The 23,182-nt window shown below is 43.0% G+C and overlaps 1 protein-coding gene across 1 annotated transcript in view; it reads right to left on the bottom strand.

Moving 5' to 3' along the window:
- LOC137426756 (sodium/calcium exchanger 3) overlaps positions 1–23,182 on the bottom strand; it is a 432,206-nt gene that overhangs the window by 252,776 nt on the left and 156,248 nt on the right. The window lies entirely within an intron of this gene.

Here is a 23,182-nt window from a genome sequence, read left to right on the forward strand (position 1 = left end):
AATCAATAATTCAACGAAAAGAATCTTCCACTTTCGTTGAACTCGTGGAAGACTAAGAAGAAGATCTATTGGTCGAAAGCTTGTCAAAAATTAAAGGTCGACCGTTTTGAAGCTATGCCCATCACTTATTTAATTTCTTCTGATTATTTATTTAACTAGGGCATTGCCCGTACTATATCTATATCTAAAATTATATCCCCCCCCTCTATTTACATGAAATGGTTTGGTCCAAAGCGAACGGCTTGCGAGTCCGGTGACAATCCCCCCCCTCTATTTACATGCAATGGTTTGGTCCAAAGCGAACGGCTTCCGGAGTTTGGTAAAGAAATCGCCATCGCGTGCACAAACGCGCAGGAAAGCGAATGAATCGCAAATTCGTTTTTATTAGTTTTAAAACATAGTTTAACGCCAACATAGTTTGCAAACGTGAAATAAATGAATACGCTCTCAAATGTGCCATCCGAGGCAGAGTGTGTCCGCCACGTTCGGCACACGCGATAGTTCGCTGCTCTCTGATTGGTTGAATCGTTTTTTGGACATAGCTCGGTAAGTAATTGTCCGATTAATATGAAACCTTGAAAAGGCACATCCTCGGGTCCCCAGCAATATACCTGGCAAGTTAAAAGTATATCGGACCCGTGGTTGTCGAGAAACAGCGGTCACAGACAAACAGACGTACAGACGTACAAACGTACAAACGTACAGAGATTACTGGAATTATAGATAGATGCAAATGAGGCACCCTGCTCGTATGGTGGAGTTTCTGCTATTTCCCACAGATATATATATATATATATATATATATATATATATATATATATATATATATATATATATATATATAAAATGAATCCATTTTGAGTTCTCCAACCTTTAATGAGCAAATAAACAACTGCTCGACATTTCGAACAGAAACACGTTTAAACGTGCATCGACTAACCTTTCTCAAGAGTAAAGCAAAACAACTCTATACCCTCCCTTATATAAGGGCAGATAAACGTGCATCCACTGTCCTTTCTCAAGAGTAAACCAAAACAACTCTACACCCTCCCTTATCTAAGGGAAAATGGGGCGGGGACACCAAAACCACCAATCAATGCCATTCTGGAACAACTCATGCCATTCAAATTCAAACTGTAAATCAAAACCAAAACCGTTGAACCAATTGGTTCACCTGTTGTTCACAATTGGGCTGTCACCGCGTAAGTGATGAGGTTCCTGAGTTTGAGTCCCGGGTTGAGTCAGAATTTTTTCACACGGGCCCCATGCAGGAATTTACTTCCCGTTTCTTAAATTGTTGGATGAGTTCATCTTCAATGCACTTTCACACACTTGCATACACATACATACACTCACATCTGGGGTCTGCCTAGCAGGCACGTAAGACATCGGCCATTATAAAGCTCGCAGTGTTAGTGTGAGAAATCTCTGAGGATATCCCGGAGTCTCAATAGCTCAGTGGGCTGTCACCACGTAAGTGACGAGGTTCCTGGGTTCGAGTCCCGGGTTGAGTCAGAATTTTTTAACACTAGCCCCGCGCAGGAATGTACTTCCTGTTTCTTAAAAAAATAAAAATAAAAATAATATATATATATATATGTATGTACCAATCTATCACAAGTGCTTCGAGGTAGCTATCTAATTCCAGTTTAAACCCATCTTCCATTTCTGCTGCCAATACTCTACCATGGAGACGATGCATTAACTCTTCTCTGATCAATGAATGACCTTTGCCTTAATGACATCATAACTCTCCTCTTCTTCACTCTCAAGCTATGGCCCCTGGTCCTATAACTGTCTATATTCTGCTGAAAAACGTTTTCACACTTATTCTGTCTCTACCCTTCATCATATTAAACATCTCTATTAAATGACCTGCTCCAAATGTTGTCTGTGGCAATGCCAGCACACAGATGGAGGAGCAAAATGGTTGATCATTCCGACGCATTCCACTGTTGGAATTAAGCTAATTTTATCGATAATTGTTGCTTTGAGTTCTTCAATGGATTGTGACCTTTCTCTGCAGACATTTTCCTTCACATAGCCCCAAATATAGAAATCAGACATAACATAATCTGGTGAGTGTGGGGCCCATTCAATAGCAAGTCTTCGACTGGTGACTCTGTCACCAAAGTGCATGTTGAACCAGTTCAGTGAATCATTTAAAGTTTGGTGAGTGGCTCCATCCTGTTGAAAACATTGTTTCTCTCCTGAAATGCCACTGTGACTGCATAGTGCTCTCCAAAACCTCCAAATAATTTGGATGTAACGTTTTGTATTGACAGTCACAGCCTTGCCTGTGTTTACCTCAAACTAGAAAAAGTCAAACATTCCATGTTTAACCATCGCGATCCAGGCAGTGCATTTTAGAACTGGATCAGAGGAGGGGAGGGGGGCTTCAATCCCCAGGATACGGAGTTCTTGGAGTTGACATGCCCATAAAGAAGGGAATGGGCTTCATCAGAAAACCAGACATTCTCAAGGAAGTTTTGCTTTTCTTCAATCCTGTTTGCAACCAAAAATGTTTCTCAGGACTTCTGTCCAATGAATCACGAACCAGGTCGATGTTCTCAGGAGACCTTACATCTTGAGGACATCCCGGATGTGTTGGTCCTCTACACTTTTACTGTTGAGATATGCGACAGCGCCTTTTTCTCTGAACTTTCTGACCGAGCCAAATATCCGTGACTTGCAGGGCACGGTGTAAGTTCCAAACTCAAGTTTAAACTCGATTTGAGTCTTCTTGTAGGAAGGAGTCTGCTTTAAGAAAAGTCTTCACAGAATATGTGTTTTGCCTAATTGCCCATGGCATCTTAAAAAGGGCAGGATTGTCGCGAACTTGCATAGTCTGTCGTGTGGTTCACTCTTCAATCACATGAAAAGGCATGAGGTTGCCATTAGTAAGATGGGGAAGATATTAGATAAAAGGTGGGTTACGTTTTTTGGGGGTCACCCTGTAAATAGTGGTGAATGTTGATAGCATTCCTCTTTTGGAGGGATTATTCATCCATCTGAGAATGAGTATCATGTGTCCAATGTGCTATTCATAGTCTACAGGTTGGTATTGTCTTTTGTCCCTGTTTTCCAAACACTCGGGGCAATGGGGATAGAGGAGAGGTTGGCCTAGCGCATTTATCATGCGTAAGGCGTGGGAAGCTGGAGGTGGGGAAGGTGGGTGGTAGATGTGTCTGCACATATTTTATTTGATTTATAGTATTTCCCCATAATCTTTCCAATATAAATCTTAAAGTCTTTATTTCATTTAAATGCTGATTCCTGTATTTAATAATCTCAGGTTTCTTTCAAGTCTACTCTTTGTGAAGGACACAGTGGGATTTTTAACGTCAACCAACTAATGTTGGCAGATGGACATCCAATTTAACACTCCATTGTAAGTAATGGGATTGCTCAGGGATTGCTTCAAGAACCACCTTTGGAGGCCATTTTTCCCCGCAGAGCAGGGGTTGGCCTTTTTTTGGGCACCGTGGTCCCCTTTTTGAAGCAATGTTTTATGGCCGGATGCCCTTCCTGCCACCAACCCTGTTAGTCGCCTCTTGCGACACACAGGGAATTACCAGTGAACTGGTACTCAATTTGCCGACCTCAGAAGGACGACAGGCTGAGTCAACCCCCCTGGTGTTCATTCAGCGATCCACCGGGATTCGAACCCAGGATCCTCGGATCCCAAGCCGGCACCCTAACCGCTAAGCCAACACCAGGCTATTTCAAGGACCATGATTATTCATAATTTACATCAGTGATTTGGACAGTGAGGTTAAGACTCAGCATTCCAATCGTGCAGATGACAATAACCTTGGAGGTAAAGTATGCAGCATGGAGAGAGGAGTCAGGGGGTTTGGGATGGGGTGATCAGAGTCAGGAAAGGCTATATACTTTCATAGATTGGGCAAAAGATTGGCAGATGCAGTTTACCATCGTGAAATGTAAAGTGCTGGGGATGGATAAGAATAATAATAAAAAGAGAGTACATAATTCAGAGGCAATCTTGGAGCATGTCACACAGGAGAAGGATATGGGAGTGGTAATAGACATGGTGGGTAAGTAGAAGCACAGTGCCATACAGCCAGAGGTAAAGCAGACAGGGTTTTAGATTGTATCCGTAGAGAAAAAGCTTATAAATCAAAATAGGTAGTGTTAACACTGTACAAAAATTTAGTGAAGCCTAATCGAGAATATTGTGTTCAGTTTTGGTAACCATATCTGAGGAAGGTTATAGCTGCCATAGAGCGGGTGCAGCATGCAGCAACGACTGATTCTGGGGCTAGATCGGCTAAGCTATGAGGAGCGGTTAAAGCAGACTTTATATATTCCAGAAGAGGTAATTATGAGAGGATATAAGCACAGTTAGGCACAGTCGGTCCTGGCCTATTCGAGGCAATCCGTGCCAAAAATTGTGCCATTTGAGTGATAAATGAGGATTTTATATTAAATAGTATGGGTTCTGTTTTTTTGGGTTCACTCTGTACATAATAGCCTCCTAACGTATCCAAAAGAACTAATTAAGATCAAAATTTGTCATGGTTTTCCCTGAAAATATTTATCCCAAGAGGTAACTTTATAGCCCTCATCAGCTGGTGGGGAGGTAATAAAGAGTACGAATTTCCACGACTGCATTGCATGGAGAATTGAGCATTGGCTATGATATAGCATAACAATGAAAACATCTGTGTCTGCAAAGCATATCATTGGGGGAGTTTTCCTGGAGCATCTGGCAATTCTGGCACTTTACCCAAAACATAAACCATGTGGAACACCGTGGGAGACACGGAAGTCGATTTTCAGCAGTCTCGAGTTAACTTGCAAATGGTCCAGGTGTTCAAACGCAGCAGTTCGAAGTAACTATTGTAGCTGATTTTGTCCCAAAGGATCTTCACGGGAGGGGTGGGGGAAGGTGGGAGTAAAACATCCTAGCAAAGTTCTGCAGCAATCGCACTAACGAGTTGCTCCCAATCATTCAAGACACGCCAAAAAAGTATAACGAGGCAGGTGTTTTATATATATTTTATTTATTCTATTTATTTATTTATTATTATTTTTATTTATTATCTATATAATAATAGCGTAAGGACTCGACTTTGTTATCCCTTTCACGCCGCACCCAGTGACCCGATGCCCACGGCACTAATGGATTTACGATCTACGAACCGCGCTCTTTGTTTATCACGTACAGCCATACTCGAAAAATCTGAATTAGCCGACGTTGGGGCCCAAAAGCATCCGATTAACTGCCGATACGACGCCATCTTACGACGCCATCGTATTGGCGTCTGCTGGGCGAAGGCGAAGCAAGCCGTCCGCTGATTGGACAGGCGAAGGCGAAAGCAAGCCGTCCACTGAGTGGACAATCCAGAGCATGCATTTGTGCCGGTGTCGGCGATCGTTGTTCATATACGCACTCTTCATTCTCATCTTTCTTCCTAACTCTTACTCGGACGACGGACAAGCAAATCCCCTATGCCATCCATAATGGTACACTCTATCCATACACCACATCCTACCTTCCGTGGATGTTCCACGGGTTTCGGTTAGTATTATATTATTATTATATTTATATTATATTATATTATATTATTATTATATTTATATTATAATATATTATATTATTATTATATTTATTTTATTTATTTATTATTTATTTTATATATATATACATATATTTTTTTGTTATATATACATATACACACACACACACACTGTACATACTGTACATACTGTGTACAGTGCACATTGTAGCTTACCGATCACATTTACCAATCAAATATAATTGATGACTCATTGTCAGGTGTTCTTCAGTCATTAACATCAGGTGTTCCTTTCTACACATCCATCAAGCTAAAAGCCCACAATTCGTACTGCACAATATAGATCCATCAGGATTAACTGTCAGCATTTAAAACCAGAATGGCGAAGATTTCAATGGAAAATCGCCATGGCATTGTGCTCCTGCACAACGAAGGAAAAACATTGAGTGAAATAGCTCGGATCACTCGATATTCAAGGTGTGGTCTCTGAAGCACAATGAACAAGTACAGAGAATGCGAAACATCATCAGTAGAGAGAAAAGGAATAACTTGCAAATATAATTATATAACTAGAACGACACTCGGAAGAGAGCGTACCTCCGCCTGGTGAACAGTTTACTTTTGTATCCAACTGATAGGCCGGATCTGGATTCGGACCTGAACCAAAATCGAATCGGCTTGTTCTTGTCACCTAACCAACTCGTTCACCAAGTTTATTCATAACTCGTCCACAACTTTTTGAAATATCATGTTATATATCGCTTTTCACCCGACCTCTCAATGGTGAAGAATCACTTAAAAATTAAATAATTATTATAGCAGAATCCATATTCAGATCTTCATCAGAACAGACAGACAGGCGTGAAAACATAACCTCCATCCACCTTCGGTGGCGGAGGTAATTACTCGTGTACTATATTACAAATAAATACAAATATCATCTCATTCAAGCATCTCACTCTGATGCCTTCAATGCTTGGTGAGTGAGAAAGCAACTCTGTGGTTACAACTGTTGCTAAATAAATAATTGTCCCCATGGTGTTCGAACAAATGGGGAGATATTGTAATCTGCTCCCTCTGTCTGGCCGTCCATCGATCAATTCTATCTCCTCCTAAACGGTTGTACATAAGTCCACCAAACTTGGTAGTTATGATCAATACATGCCAAGAAGGTGCTAGGGCAGTATCCTTTTTGGGGCCGGGGTCAAAAGGTCAAAGGCCCTTGGGCCGGGCGGTGGGGGGGAGGGCAAAAGGTAAAATAGCAAAAATGCAATTACTGTCACATTTTTCTATGAAGCTTTGTATATGCAATCAGCATTGGGGGACACATGAAATATGTAACGAATTTTTGAATTTGACCCCTGGTTCATGCCCCGGGGCTGGGGACTTGAGGTCACAGAGGGGAAAAAATGGAAAAAATTAACAATTTCTTTTTTGATATTGCGTCATTCCTGTTTTCTAGCGATAACGGACGAGGCCCCAGCCTGTCTTCTACCGACTCCTCTCCGGCCTTGCTCCCCCAGCTCTCTCTGTGCTCTGTCCCCCAAATATTCCTACAGGTCGCACAAGATCTGCCTGCAACCCTCTTATGGTTAAACTGCCAAAATCTCGGCTCTCTGCTCACCTTCACTCCTTCATTCCCCTTTTGTCCCGTCTCTGGAACAAACTCCCTCACTCTCTTCAATCCCACTCCTCCCTCCAGGTCTTTAAAACAGCTGTTCCTGTTCACCACCATCTCTTATCTTCCCCCATCCAAAACCTTGATCTTTTCTAACCCCGCTAATTCACCCCAGATACACTTTCATGAAATTCCAACTTCTTTCCTGGAAGTCCTTGCAGTGTCCATATGTTTTATACCTCTCCCACCTCCTCCAAGCCCTGTCCCTCCCACAGTTATCTCGATGTCTCTGCTCTCAAATGTTGTGTTTGTATCCTTCCCCTCTCTCTCCCCATCTTGACTACCGCTCCCCATGTTATATGTTTTATGTGTCGGTTTGTCTTTCTGTGTGATTAATGTTCGCTCTTTCACGAGCCTCGATCCTGTATTCAAAAAAAAAAGAAAAAAAATTCCTGATGGAACTTTTTCCATCTTTCAACTTTGCTTTTGGCGAGAAGCATGGGGATTTGAGATGCTGTGCAATCGACTTCGCTTTAGTTTAATTTAAAACTGGGCATTTATTTATTTATTTCCTCTCAAAAGCCATCCTTTAAATTTAACTGGTATTTGGAAATAATTGTAAGACACCTTTGAAATTTCACGTTGCCAAGCAATTATCCCGTATTACTGCCGTGAATGCTTGATACTTTAATGTAACTAAGACTGACAGCTTTGTCAGAGTATGTAGCCCCAGGGGTAACTGCAAATAAGCTGTTGTTGCGTTCCAAAGTGAGATGCTTACCTAAATGATTTAAATGATGATGAAAACTTGTCTTGCTTGTGAAGGCTCGAGTGTTGTTTTGCGAAGGTGGATGGATAGAACAATGGATCATTGAATCAACAGAATGTTGAGCGGAGTCACTCTAACCTGAAGTCAATCCGTCCTCTCTTTTGCTCTGATGAAGGGTTAATGACTGAAACGTCACCTTCCCGTTGCTTCCCACAGCGATCACTTCGATCGATATTTCGTTGATTCAATCCACGTTTAAATTTTGACATTGCACTTGACATTCATTTGGAAATTATTTCATAATGCTCCGTGAAATTTAGCAGTAAACGTATTATTTAAGGTTATGGATACAAAATGTAGAAATTGGTGATATAAAAAACTAGAACGCCACTCAGTAGAGCGCATACTCCCGCCGTGGGTTTAGTTGGAATAATACGTTTTGTTTAACATCCCCTCTCCCCAAAACAATAAATGAAAAAGAAAGTAAGCCCTAACTGTCAGAGAATTAATTTTGATATATCTCGGAATTAGAGGAGAAAAACATCATTTAAGAATAAGAATAAAAGCTTTAATGCGGTAAAACAGAAAAAATCTTCCCAAAAAATTTCCTGGATCCGGAATAATATCCTGAGCTTCACCAAAAACTAATCAATTCTTCCTTATCCCAAGGGCAATCATCCCACCAACTTTCATCCAAATCCGTTCAGAACTTTTCCAGATATCTTGTTCACAAACACACGAACACAAGAACATACGAACACACACACACACACGGACGGACACGATCGAATGCGTTACTCCCTGCCGGGAGTAATAAACCTGAAAATCGCAGAGCCAGAACCAGAATTATTTATTTGGTCTGGGAAGCCCATGCGAGGTTTCTTCTTCTTCAGCCTCTCACAACCCTGGGTGAATATGCGATCTTTTTTTTAAAAGTTGGAATTTTGCCAAATCAGTTTTATTCGTTTGTTAATATACCTCAGCCATTGACAAATCTGGAACTAAGTCTTTATAAGTTCATCAAATACTGACACCGCGAATGACATTCGCTGAGCTAAATGTTGACATGTCTTCTGAGGTTTTTTTTTTTGTTTGTTTTTTGTTTTTTTTGTATACAAGATCGAGGCTCGTGTAAGAGCTAACATTAATCACAAAAAAAAAAACGGACACACAAAACATACAATAAAGGGAGCGGGAGACAAGATTGTGTGAGAGAGGGAAGCACACAAGTACAACAGCAGAGAACAGGGACATCGGGAGATCTGTAGGAGGGAGAGGGCTTGGGGAGAGGAGACGTGGGAAGGGGGGTGGGGGGGGGGTGGGAGAGGTATAAAACACATGGATACTGCTAGAACTTCCAGGAAAGAACTCGGTATTTCAAAAAAGTGGATCTGGGGTGAATTAACAGGGGTAGGAAAGATCAAGGTTTTGGTTGGGGGAGATAAGAGATGGTGGTGAACAGCTGTTTTAAAGACCTGGAGGGAGGAGTGGGATTGAAGAGAGTGAGGGAGTTTGTTCCTGCAGGTTAAAAAAAAACAAAAAAAAACTGTTTTAAAGCATTATACGTATCAAACGATACATTTTATAAAACGGGGAAACCCAATACACACTTTGGTGGTTTTAAAATGACAGAATATGTCTTTATTAGAAAAAAAAATGGACATTGAAGATGACGCTGCTAAAAAAAATACACCGCTCTAACACATAACCACGAGTTTAAACTACATTTACAACAAATATATAGAAGATAATGTTTAAAAAAAATGAGCCCTATCTTCCAATGGTAAAAAAATCCTTCAAAAAATTCCTGGATCGGGAATAATATCCTGAGCTTCACCAAAAACTAATCAATTCTTCCTTATCCCAAGGGCAATCATCCCACCAACTTTCATCCAAATCCGTTCAGAACTTTTCCAGATATCTTGTTCACAAACACACGAACACACGAACATACACACATGGACACGAGTGAATGCGTTACTCCCTGTCGGGAGTAAAAATCTGGCTTATCCATGTCATTGTTGAAAAAGAGGAAGGAAGTTGGGAGTGAAAGGGAGGCCAGGGTTGGGTGACCAATACTGAAGGGTGAGGTACAATGAGGTTGGTGAGGGAGGTAAAGATAAGAGACACCATGGAGGAATGCAAATGAGGGAGAAAAGAGGAGGAAGCTCAATAATAAAAGGAGGGAAGAATAATGAATGAGAAAATACAAGTGAGTTGGAGGGGTCAAACATTCTGCTATTGTGCATACGTAATATGTAGATGAACCATGCTTTTGGCTTCCCACCAGTGCTTAGCACGGGTACGTCGCTCATTTTATCAGAAAGCATGACCCACATTAGGTTTCGGTCATTTTCCAAAGATAATAGACAGACTTCTGAAAAAAGTTGACGATTAAACATGACAACGACAAGTAGAGCGAAGTCGATGGCACGCCATCGCAAATCCACACGCTTCCCACCTAAAGCAAAGTTCAAAGTCAGCAAAAATTTCCACCAGGAATGCATCTTTTAGTGTTGGACCTTTTAACCCTGCCCCAGATGGGTGAAGACAAAGTCTCACACCTTTTTGCCATGTGATCATAACTACCAAGTTTGGTGAATTTCTGCTCAACCGTTTAGGAAGAGATAGTGTGACGGACGGACCTACAGACAGACAGACGGAGCCAATTACAATAGTCCGCCATGGTTTTTTCAAAAAGTGTGGCATAATAACTTCAACACAACAATTACATCAACCACATAGCATAGAAAACAATACTCCCGCATCCCTTTAGCTGTTGAGTGTGCAGCACTCGTTTCACAGAAGATTGAAGATTATCACAGCTCTCATTGAACAGCTGTGTGTTGTGCTCTGAGATACACGCCAGAGGATACCTAAGAAGGCGATGTATTCAGAGTATCCTGCTGTGTTTGGATTTATAAGTACAAGTCACTCAACCTCGTGTTAAGCACGTGTGATGTTTGAGATCCTATCCTCAAAAAAGAAAGCTCAAGTCCAAGCTGATGATGTTGTCAATGGAGAGACGAATTCTTCAAACACTGAGATGTTCTTCTTTTCCACAACAAGAATGAATGAGGTGAAAATAAATGAATTGTGATATGCTCTTAACCAGCTTGAATTATTATTTCTTTGCCATTTCAGCTTCTCCGAGCTTTCCATGCTGGTGAACATCCCTCAATCAATGTGCTGTTGATGTCTTCCATCGTTCAACTGACCTGTCCCTTAACAGAGTTCAACACTAACCTTCACCAGCAAGACTAATTTTCCATTCCGCTTCAAAACTGGTGTATTTCATCCAATTTGTGGGTTTGCTTTGTATTTATTTCTCTAAACAATGAATAATCCCACACACCATATTTCTTTACCTCCACCACCGAAAGGAGGGGTTTTTAACCCTGCCCCAGATGGGTGAAGACAAAGTCTCACACCTTTTTGCCATGTGATCATAACTACCAAGTTTGGTGAATTTCTGCTCAACTGTTTAGGAAGAGATAGTGTGACGGACGGACCGACAGACAGACAGACGGAGCCAATTACAATAGTCCGCCATGGTTTTTTCAAAAAGTGTGGGATAATAACTTCTCACTGTCTGTTTGTGTGTGGGCAGGATATCTCAAAAAATTGTGGATGGATTCAGACAAAACCTTAAAATATAGTCGGGTATGTTCGGGCTGGATTAGGTGTTAAAGATTAGGTCTTAAAGGATCTTAGGGGTCTTAAGGGTTTTCGGATGAAACTTGGTGGAGAAGTTGGGTGTCTGACAAGGACGAATTGACTTGATTTTGTTGAAGATCCGAATCCAGTTTCAGATGAAGTTTTTAAATTATTGAGAAATAAATTGCAGAAACCATCATAATTTGCCCAGTTCACTGACTGATTATAATTGTTTGCCACAAATTGAACGTTACCGGAATTTGAAATGATGCATTCAAGTATCTCAAATTATTACTTCGAAATCTGCATTTCATGACCACACAAAACTGTTCAAACAAAAAGAAGGGAGTTGGTCTGAGGAAAAATGCAGATGGCTCAGTTAGTTGTGCACACACAGTTGTACTGTCTGGTCCCGGGTTCCCCTCCCTATGGAATCAGATCTAATGAAATTCCGCTGTTCTAGTGCAGCGCTAGCAGAGGGGTATTGTATTGCATAGCACACTGTCCTTCGGATGGGGATATCAAGCCACCTGTCATTGTTGATTCTCGGTGGTAACTGCTAAATAACCCAATGTATCTCTCACAAAATAGGCCATTTCATGCCAGAACAACAACTAAATTCCCTGCCTATACATTTAATGCAAGGTTGACACAATGGCCTCGAGGTACACACACTTGCCTCGAAGCTGCCGAGCCAGGGTTCAATTCCTGAACCAGAGCTATAAACTGTCCTCCCAGAGTTCCACTGGCAGGGTGATTCATCATCAATGTGTGTAGCGCCCTTTTGGATGTTAAATGAACATACCGTCTGCTGGCATTCATTGGTGGACGTTAAAGATCCCACGGGGCGTCCTTTGCGAAGAGAAGGCGAGGTATCGTCGACTGGACCAAATTCCTGCCATAACTACTTCTGGGGAGGCAATGGCAAACCACTCAGCATAACCCTTGCTCAGAAAGCTGCTTTGGCTTTAAAAGTGCCTTTTTATGTATGTTTGTATATATATATATATATACAAATATATCGAGAGTCTCGCGAGATCTCGGAGACGGTGGGAGGGATTTTCGAAGCTCCACACGGTCTCCACGTTTTTCGAAGTTAAGTCTGTTCACAATTGTATTTTGTCGAAACTGTATTTATCTTTCGGTGTGTGAAGTTATTGTGTGCAACTTTGGTTGTTTCTCGGTGTTTATCTTTCATAAATTGATCGTCTGTTTGCCGTGTCGCGAGCAAGGCCTTTGCCGCGTCGCGAACGATTTGAAATCGAAGTTAAGTGATTGTTCCCATTTGTATTTTCGTTAAAACTGTATTTATTTATGGTGTTGTACGTATATTGTGTCCCGACGAAGATTTTTCGGTGCAAATCTTTCATACCTGTATTGAAAATCGTGTTAATTCGTGTCTTGTCTTCAGGCCTTGTACAGTGTGCACTGTACAACCTTGAGGCTTTGTTTCTCTCTCAGCGGTCCGTCGTTTGTGATCCAATAACTTTCGTTCTCTGTATTCCCAGTCTTTTCACCCATAGCCTACTTCCTTGTGTAAATCTCAACTCAAAAAAACAACAAAAAAAAAACATTTCCTTCTCTGTTCTCATTCGTTTATTCATTCTTATTCGTTCGTTCGTTCTTCGACCACGTGTTTCTCCCCCATTTCCCCAGATAGTTTTCACTGTTATTAACCTTCAATGTTTACACTTTCCCCTCAAGTTATGTATTCCGTCATATTTTATAACACCTTTTTCTTCTTCTTCTTTAAAAGGCTGCTTTCGACTTGCTTACCAAATCAATTCATCCCAAAAAAAATATCCATCTCCTATAGTGCCTTTTTTCTACATTCCCTAAACTCTCCTGCACTCCATCCTCCATCCAGCGTCCTTAAACGTATTTTTAACTCGAAGGTCACAAGAAACTCATTTTGCAATAAATGTTCGTTTCCCATAAATCGTACACTTTCTAAAATCCAATCTCACCCCTCCCCTCCAAATTTTCCCCATAACCCCTCCCCTCCAAATCTTCCCCATCACCCCTCCCCTCCAAATCTTCCCCATCACCCATCCCTTTCAAATCTCCCCCCGTGCCCCCTCCCTCCTAAACTACCCCCTCACCCCTCCCCGCCAAGACGCCCCCTCGCCCCTCCCCTCCTAGACTCCTCCCTCACCCCTCCCCTCCAAATCTCCCCCATATCCCATCCCTTTCAAATCCCTCCCCTTGTCCCTTCCCTCCCAAACTCCCCCCTCACCCCTCCCCTTCAAATCTCCCCACCCTCATTGCTTCTCAATTTCCCCCCTCTCACTCCCCCTCCTCAAAGCGTCCTCCCCGCTTCTTCCCCCTTCCAACTCTCACCTCCATCTCCCCCAACCTTCTGCCTCGCTCTTCCCCCTCCTCAAATAACACCTCATTGTGCCTCACCCAATCACCATCAAACCTTTTGTCCGCCCCATCCTGCCCTTTCTCCGAGCTATTCTGAAATCTCTGACACACCTTCAACAGCTCTCCCTACCTCTTCCACCTCTTCCACATCTTACCCTACCCCTCCTCCCCCCTGTTCTGTGTCTGATGCTCCCCCTTCCTCTTCATTAACGGTATGGACCTCAAACATCCGGGGCCTTCGTTCAAACTTAACTGATCTCTCCATACAGGTTGCTTCTGTCAAACCAGATGTGATCTGCTTAACAGAAACTTTCCTCCTTTATGATGTCTCTGATTCCTTAGTATCTCTCCCGGGCTACTCCCTCCTCCGGTATGATAGACCTGAGCCTCGTCCTGGAGGTGGGGTTGCTATCTTTATCAAAAACTCTCTTCCTCACTCGCCCTGCACTGCACTCTCTCCACCTCACCCCCAGGAATACCTCTGGCTACGGCTTCCCCTTCGCTCCCACCTCTTGTTCATATGTGTGTTGTACCGTCCACCAAACAGTGATGACTCCATCTACATCTCGCTGTCTGATAATATGGACCAACTTCTATCTACTCATCCCAACTCTCTCTTCCTCATATGTGGTGATTTCAACTGTCATCATGCCAGTTGGCTGGGTGTGGGTACCTCTCTCACCAGCCATGGCTCCTCAGCAAAGGACTTCTGCGACTCATTGGGACTGACAAAATCTGTCAATTTCCTGACCCGGATCTCAGTCAACGGAACATCTTCTCTTCTGGACTTGGTTATGACTAACTTCCCTGAAAATGTCTGCTGCTCTTCTTCTGCTCCAATCGGATCATCTGATCATGTCCTTGTTAAAGTGGACATCTCTCTGACCATCCTCAGGGAGCCTGCTCAGCGTCGACGAGTCTGGCATTTCACTCAGGCCAACTGGCACGGTCTTCAAGCAGCCATCAATCATCTGGACTGGTCTCCCATCTCTACCACCTCTGACATCAACTCATCCTGGGAATTCTTCCAAAGTAAATTGCTCTCTCTCATGCACAGATTTATCCCATCTCGTCTTCAGTTGTCATACCCTTCCTCCCGTCCATGGTACACGGAATCTTGTGGTGAGGCTGTTGCCCAGAAACAACTTGCTTTCGTCTCCTGGAAAGCAAATCCAACGGAAGGAAATCTCATTTCCTTTCACAAAGCCCGAAACAAGTGTGTGTCCACCCTCAGGAGAGCTAGGAAACAATATCTCTCCGTTCTCAAGACCGAACTCTCTTATCTGTCTCCCTCTTCCAAATCCTGGTGGCGTCTGGTCAAATCCGTTTCTGGTGTTTGTTCCACCTCCATCCCCTCCCTCACCTCAAACGGCTACACAGTAACACAGCTGACTCCGCACGTGAAAAAGCTGAATGCCTCAACTCTGTGTTTGCCTCTAAATCTTGTGTCCCAAACCCATCCCTCTCTGTACCCACCATACCCAGTCGTACCCTGCTGCTCCTGGACTCCGTGTCCTTTCCTCCTGACAAGGTGGAAAAGTTTCTGTCAACCCTCGACTCTGATTCTGAAACTGGACCCGACGGCATCAGCCCACGGGTCCTAAAATCCTGCTCTGCCGCTCTATCTCACCCTCTCTCTGTTCTCTTCACCCTCTCTTTTGCTCAAGGTCAACTGCCATCTGCTTGGAAATCAGCCAACATCACCGCTATGCACAAAAAGGTGCAAAAACAGATCCTAGCAACTATAGACCAATCAGCCTTCTCCCAATTATCAGCAAAGTCATGGAATCCATCATTGCTTCGGATATGAAATCTTTCCTCTTCTCCAATGGCTTGATCTCTGATCATCAATTTGGTTTCAGACCAGGTCACTCTACTCTGGACATGCTGCTTCTGCTGTCTCAACAATGCATGGAGGTCCTCAATACCAAACAGGAAATTAGAGCTGTCTCCCTCGACATATCACGTGCCTTCGACACGGTCTGGCACCCCGCTCTGCTCACCAAACTCTCCTCCTTTGGTATCCATGGAAATCTCCACGCATGGCTGGCGGACTTCCTCTCTAGTCGTCGTCAACGTGTGGCCCTGAATGGGTTTCTCTCATCTCCTCTTCCTGTTCAGGCTGGAGTTCCCCAAGGCAGTGTTCTGGGCCCCGTGCTTTTTCTGGTCTTCATCAATGATCTCTCTGACTCTCTTGAAAATCCTCTCTATCTCTTTGCTGATGACTCCACTCTCTGCCGCTCCATTCCTCTTCCCTCAGATCGGCAGTCTGCAGCCTCCTCACTCTCTGAAGACTTGGACAAAATCACAGACTGGTCAAACAAGTGGAACATGTCTTTCAATCCTGACAAATCTCACACTCTTACTATGTCTCACCGAAAAGATCGACTGGACAACCCTCCCATCTACTTTCTCAACAATCCTCTCCAAGAAGTTCTGTCGCTCAAGCTTTTGGGTCTCACTATCTGCCATGATCTTTCTTGGGAAAACCACATTTCCAAGCTGGCCTCCAAAGCCAGTCGCCGACTGGGCATCCTCCGTCGTGCGAAGTCCTTCCTCGGCACACCTGAGCTCCTCACCACATACACGGCTTTCTTCCGCAGCTCAATGGAATACTGTTCTCCCCTATGGGCCGGTGCTCCTGCCTCACACCTAGCTCGGCTTCACGCTGTTGAAACCAAAGCTTTCAGAATTATTGGAATCTCCCGCGATGAAGCTATCTCTGAGGGCCTTTCACTCACTCACAGCAGGCAGGTAGGTGGTCTTTCTGTCTTCTACCGACTCCTCTCCAGCCTTGCACCCCCAGCTCTCTCTGTGCTCTGTACCCCAAATATTCCTACAGGTCGCACAAGATCTGCCAGCAACCCTCTGATGGTTAAACTGCCGAAATCTTGGCTCTCTGCTCACCTTCACTCTTTCATTCCTCTTTTCTCCCGCCTCTGGAACAAACTCCCTCACTCCCTTCAATCCCACTCCTCCCTCCAGGTCTTTAAAACAGCTGTTCACCACCATCTCTTATCTTCCCCCATCCAAAACCTTGATCTTTTCTACCCCCGCTAATTCACCCCAGATCCACCTTGTTTGAAATTCCAACTTCTTTCCTGGAAGTCCTGGCAGTGTCCATATGTTTTATACCTCTCCCACCGCCCCCTTCCCTTGCCCCCCCCCCCCCCCCAAAGCCCTCGCCCTCTCTCAGATCTCTCGATGTCTCCATGTCTCTCGGTCCCTGCTCTCAAATGTTGTGTTTGTGTCCTTCCCCCTCTCTCCCCATCTTGTCTACCGCTCCCGATGTTATATGTTTTATGTGTCGGTTTGTCTTTCTGTGTGATTAATGTTCGCTCTTTCACGAGCCTCGATCTTGTATACAAAAAAAATAAAAAAATAAAAAAAAATAAAAATGTAAATGTAAATGTATATATTCAAGGGTTAGACTACAAAATGTAAATGTTTCATGATATTTGTTATATTATATCACCTTTATCTAACAATATTGTTGAAATGAAGATCAAATATCTGTATGTTGAAATATGTTGAAAAAGTCAAAAATTTACATGGCTTACTTTTTCACGTGACTGACTGTATATGTGTGTGTGTGTGTGTGTGTGTGTGTGTGTGTGTGTGTGTGTGTGTGTGTGTGTGTGTATGTATGTATATATATATATATATATATATATATATATATATATATATATATATATATATATATATATATACAGTGGAACCTTGACTTACGAGTTTAATTCGTTCCGTGACCGAGCTCGTAACTCAAATTGCTCGTATCTCAAATCAAATTTCCCCATTGAAATGCATTGAAGTGCTATTAATCCGTTCCAGCCCGCCAAAAACCACACCAATTTTTTAAAAAATATACAGTATATATAAAAATATCTCGCGCTTTATATTTCACCTGTATGCAGCATACAAGTTGGCAGGATGGCCTGGACTGGAGGTACGCACACTTGACTCTAAAGTCTAAACTGTCCAGCCTGGGTTTGAATCCCGACCCAGCTATAACCTGTCATGGGTGAATCACAGGCAGGGTGATTCATCAATGTGTGTACCGCTAAACTGGGCGCCCCGTTTGCGTCCCATTAGTTGTTGGATGTTAAGGATCTCACCGTGTTTTCCACAAAGAGAAGGCGAGCTATCGCCGGCACTCTGAACAAGTTGTGGCCTGGCATGGCATGAACATGAAAACATGAACATGAACATGAAATGTTCGACATGAACATGAAATTTTCCGAAATAACCAAAATGCGAAAACAAAAACACAGCGCTATACGACAGAGATACGTACTGTACTTGAACGGCAAGATAACCACGTGACCAGAACCGACCTGGCGGCGTAAACTCGAAATAACCAAAATGCGAAAACAAAAACGCAGCGCTATACGACAGAGATACGTACTGTACTTGAACGGCAAGATAACCACGTGACCAGAACCTACCTGGCGGCGTAAACTCGAAATAACCAACATGCGAAAACAAAAACGCAGCGCTATACGACAGAGATACGTACTGTACTTGAACGGCAAGATAACCACGTGACCGGGTGCGGGTGGCGAAAGCTCGTAACTCGGATCTCGCCTCGCATCTCAAAGCAATAAACCGCCCGAGCGACGGCTCGTATCTCGAAAAACTCATAAGTTGGGGCACTCGTAAGTCAAGGTTCCACTGTATATATATATATATATATATATATATATATATATATATATATAAATATATATATATAAATATATATATATAAATATATATATATATATATATATATATATATATATATATATAAATATATATATATAAATATATATATATAAATATATATATAAATATATATATATAAATATATATATATAAATATATATATATAAATATATATATATATATATATATATATATATATATATATATATATATATATATATATATATATATATATATATAGATATATATATATATATATATATATATATATATAGATAGATATATATAGATATATATATAGATATTGTTATGAATTTTGGTAGAGCAACATCTAGAGCGAGGTAGATCTGATAGGTAGGTATTCGACTGTCGTGACAGGGACTCTACATGTAATAAGTTCTTGATGTTTAGGCGTTTGTCGGGGTAATATGTATGATTGTGGATCTACCTGGAGATTCGGGTGTTAAATAGTGAGGGATTAAAGGTAACGCCCCTGTGAGTTTCACCTAGTAGTCAAACCTTTGTCCATTATGGCACTCCAAACCACATAAACATTAGTTAGGTCCTTAGCGCAACATTAAATAATTCCTTTCCCTGACAATGACTTCGGAACAAACGGACAGGAAACCAGGCCAAAACCACCGCCACAATTGGCCGCCACCGTTTACATCTCCAAGGCCTACAAACCTCGCCTGGCACGTGTTATAACACAAGGACCGCGGGGGTCGGGGACGGGAGAGTGGAGTGATGCCGCAGAGGGCGTGACCTGGGCGAGCCGGCGAGTTGGGAGGCTTTTGATTGGCTGAGGAGTGCGCCAATGTGACGTCATCGGCCAGAGATATTAGCGACGGTCGGCCGCCATTTTAGCAGTTCGTTGGCAGTTGGCACACAGCAGTTGGCACTCAGCAGTCGGCAGTCAGCAGTCAAGAGTTGGCACTGAGAGTTGGCACTGAGGAGTTGGCAGCTGAGACTTGGCACTGAGGAGTTGGCAACTGGCACTTGGCACTTGGCAGTTGGCTGCCAGCACTCCCGCGCCAGCACTCCCGCAGAGAGTCGAGTCAAGTGGAGTCGTTTGCTTTGTGCAGCCCTGCGTGGGACCTTTGGAGCAAGGGAGCTCGTGGTGTGGGTGTGCCGTTGAACCGACGAGGCCTGGTGGTGCTCGGGGCCGTGGAACTTGGAGCGAGGCGTGCCGCGGGACGAAAGGAGCCGGGTGTTGGACGGCGGCCACCAAGACGACAAGGACGAGATAAGGCCGTACCCGCGAATACGCTTTGCATAAAACTAAAAGACGTGTTATTTTCGTATTCATCTCCCTCGTATCGTGTTTGGAATCTGTTGTGCGTGGGATCCCAATTTAGGCTTATTAGTTATTAGTATTACCGGCGCGTGCTTTTTTCACTGTTATTACTTTACAATAATAAATCCTTATATTATTTTCTATATATATCTGAACGCAGTTTCCTGTTGGATTTTAATAGATAAGGCTGCGGAGCTTGCTGTGTCCGCCATTCTGCGCGTTTAACTTTGTGTTGATTTGGAATCCGCCATTGAGTTTTCGCCTCGGGAGTGTAAAGCCTCGCAATCGGCCATCCGCAACTGTGGTGTTAATCGCGGTTGCGTAACAATATATATATAGATATATATATAGATATATATATATATATATAGATATATAGATACTGTATATATACAGACTTGGCATTTAATATGGAATATTTTTTTGTGGGGGTGAACTTACTTTTCAAGATGTCTTAGAACCAAAAGTTCATTGGAATTATGTTGAAATTATTCTAGATTTTGTTAATGTGACCTTTAAAAGAAACAAAAACCACATTTGACATTTCGAAACAAATAAATTGATCCTTGAAAGTGATGAAAACTGATATCAAACTCAATTCATGGACAGTACTGTGTTAAACTTTTGTACGTTTTCCAGAAGTATCTCTTTATTTTGCACATTAGCCAATTTTTTTTTTAACAAAAACAAAAGTTAAATTACGACTGGGATTACGGACAGTAAAATTACAGTTCAGTACTTCGTGTAACCCCCACGAGCATTCAGGAGAGCACGTACACGTTGAGGCATGCTGTTCACGAGATTTGCCAAGGTTTGGACAGGAATCGCTTGCCATGCAGTGACAATAGCCTGCTGCAATTCACGCACAGAGGTTGGCTGCTAGTCCAAGTGGTCGATTTGACACATTCTGCCCACAAGTTCTCTATCGGATTCATATCCGGGGACATGGCAGGCCACTCCATATGCTCCACACCACGTTCAGCAAGGAAGTGTTGGATCATGCGAGCACGATGAGGCCATGCATTGTCATCTTGGAAGACAAAGTTTCCTCGAAAGGCTGCACGAGCAAATGGAAGCAATGTTTCTTCCAGAATGGCTCTGTACTTGAACTGGTTCAGGTTTCCATTCAGAACAACCAGGTCAGTTTTGCCCCCTGCATGAAAAGCAGCCCAAATGGTCACCCCACCACCTCCAGCCTGGACTCTTGGCACTATACAATCTTTGTTGTAGGCTTCATGCACTTGTCTGCGCACTCAGACGTGGCCATCTTGACGATAGACCAGAAATCTAGACTCGTCACTGAAGATCACGTGATTCCAGTGTCCTGGCTGCCATTGACGGTGCTCTCTGGCCCACTGCAATCAGTGCTGGCGGTGTTGTCTGGTCAGGCGTGGCTTTCTCAGGGGACGCCTGGCACGATAGCCTGCTTGAACCAGTCGTTGGTTGACTAGCCTTCTGGATACAGGCACATTTGTCAGTTGCTGCCACTCGGCCCTCAGCCGATTAGCTGACTTGGTACGGCCAGTGCGAACTAACCGGTGCAGCTGGCGATCATCCCTCCTTGTGGTTCCGCGGGGACGTCCTCGCTTCGGTATTGGAGTAGGGACACCCCTCTGAGCATTTTGTTTCAGGATCTTTGACACCTGACCTTGAGTGATGCCGTACTGACGAGCAATAGCACGCTCTTTCATGCCGTAATTTCGTAAAGCCACCACTCCATGACAAACAGCATTGTCGAGTTGACGGACCATCTCCAGAGGAAGCGGCAATAACTTTTGGAGACGTGCAGCAGTTGTTTTCCACTAATACAGAATGCAACAACCCTTGTATACCCGACTGTGAAGCCAATCGTCAAATGCACCTGTCCGTACATTTTGCCACGCCACCTGTGATATAAGCCTGTTGTTGACTTCTTGCTGTGACAGACAATCAGTGACATGGTTCTTTTAACAAATAAATCACCAAAGTGTAAAAGAAACTCAACAGATTGATAGACTGAGTTAAGAAAGTAAACCCAAGTCAAGAAAAAATATATATTCCATATTAAATGCCAAGTCTGTATATATATAGATATATATATATACAGTCACGTGAAAAAGTAAGTACACCCCATGTAAAGTTTTGACTTTTCAACATATTTCAACATACAGCTATTTGATCTTCATTTCAACAATATTGATAGATAAAGGTGATATAATATAACAAATACCATGAAACATTTACATTTTGTAGTCCATTTATAATTTAAATAAACATAAATGCAAATTTCGCATGTGGAAAAAGTAAGTACACCCTTGGCTCTAATAGGTGGTATTGCCCCCTTTGGCAGAAACAACCTCAAGTAGGCGTTTCTTATAACTGTCTACCAATCTCTGACATCGACTGGGAGAAATTTTTGCCCACTCCTCCATGCAGATTTCTTTCAGCTGTGCAATGTTTGAGGGGTTTCTTGCATGCACAGCTCGTTTCAAATCCCCCCACAACATTTCAATGAGATTTCGATCCGGGCTTTGACTTGGCCATTCCAGAACCCTCCATTTCTTTCTTTTCAGCCATTCCTTGGTGGATTTACTGGTAGGTTTTGGGTCATTGTCATGTTGCAAGGTCCACCTTCGGTTGAGCTTCAACTTTCCGACAGATGGCCTCACATTGTCCTCAAGCACCCTCTGGTACAATGAAGAATACATAGTGGATTCTATGATGGTGAGCTGCCCAGGCCCTGATGCAGCATAGCTGCCCCAAACCATAATATTTCCACCACCATGCTTTACAGTTGGTATCAGGTTCTTGTGTTCAAATGCTGTCTTTGGTTTTCGCCAAAACATGTCTTCTGGTACTGTGGACAAATAGCTCTACCTTTGAATCATCTGTCCAGAGCACATTGTTCCAGGAGTGCTGGTCTTTGCCTAGGTGTACATTGGCAAACTTTAGTCTTGCCCTGATGTTCTTTCTGGACAGCAAATGTTTCCTCCTGGCACACGTCCCATGTAGATCAAATTTGTGCAGCCTCTTTCTAATGGTAGACTCGTGCACTTTGACATCAACTGTGGCAAGAACTACCTGTAGGTCCCGTGATGACATTCTGGGGTTCTTCGAGACTTCTTTCAGCATCTTGCGGTCTGCTCTCGGGCTGAACTTGCTGGGGCGGCCTGGCCTGAACAAGTTGGCAGTTGTTTGGAATCTTCTCCACTTGTAGATGATCTTCCGGACAGTCGAATCATTGA

Source organism: Myxine glutinosa, chromosome 5 (assembly GCF_964187855.1).
Source record: "Myxine glutinosa chromosome 5, kmMyxGlut1.1, whole genome shotgun sequence".
NCBI classification, from domain to species: Eukaryota; Metazoa; Chordata; class Myxini; order Myxiniformes; family Myxinidae; genus Myxine; species Myxine glutinosa.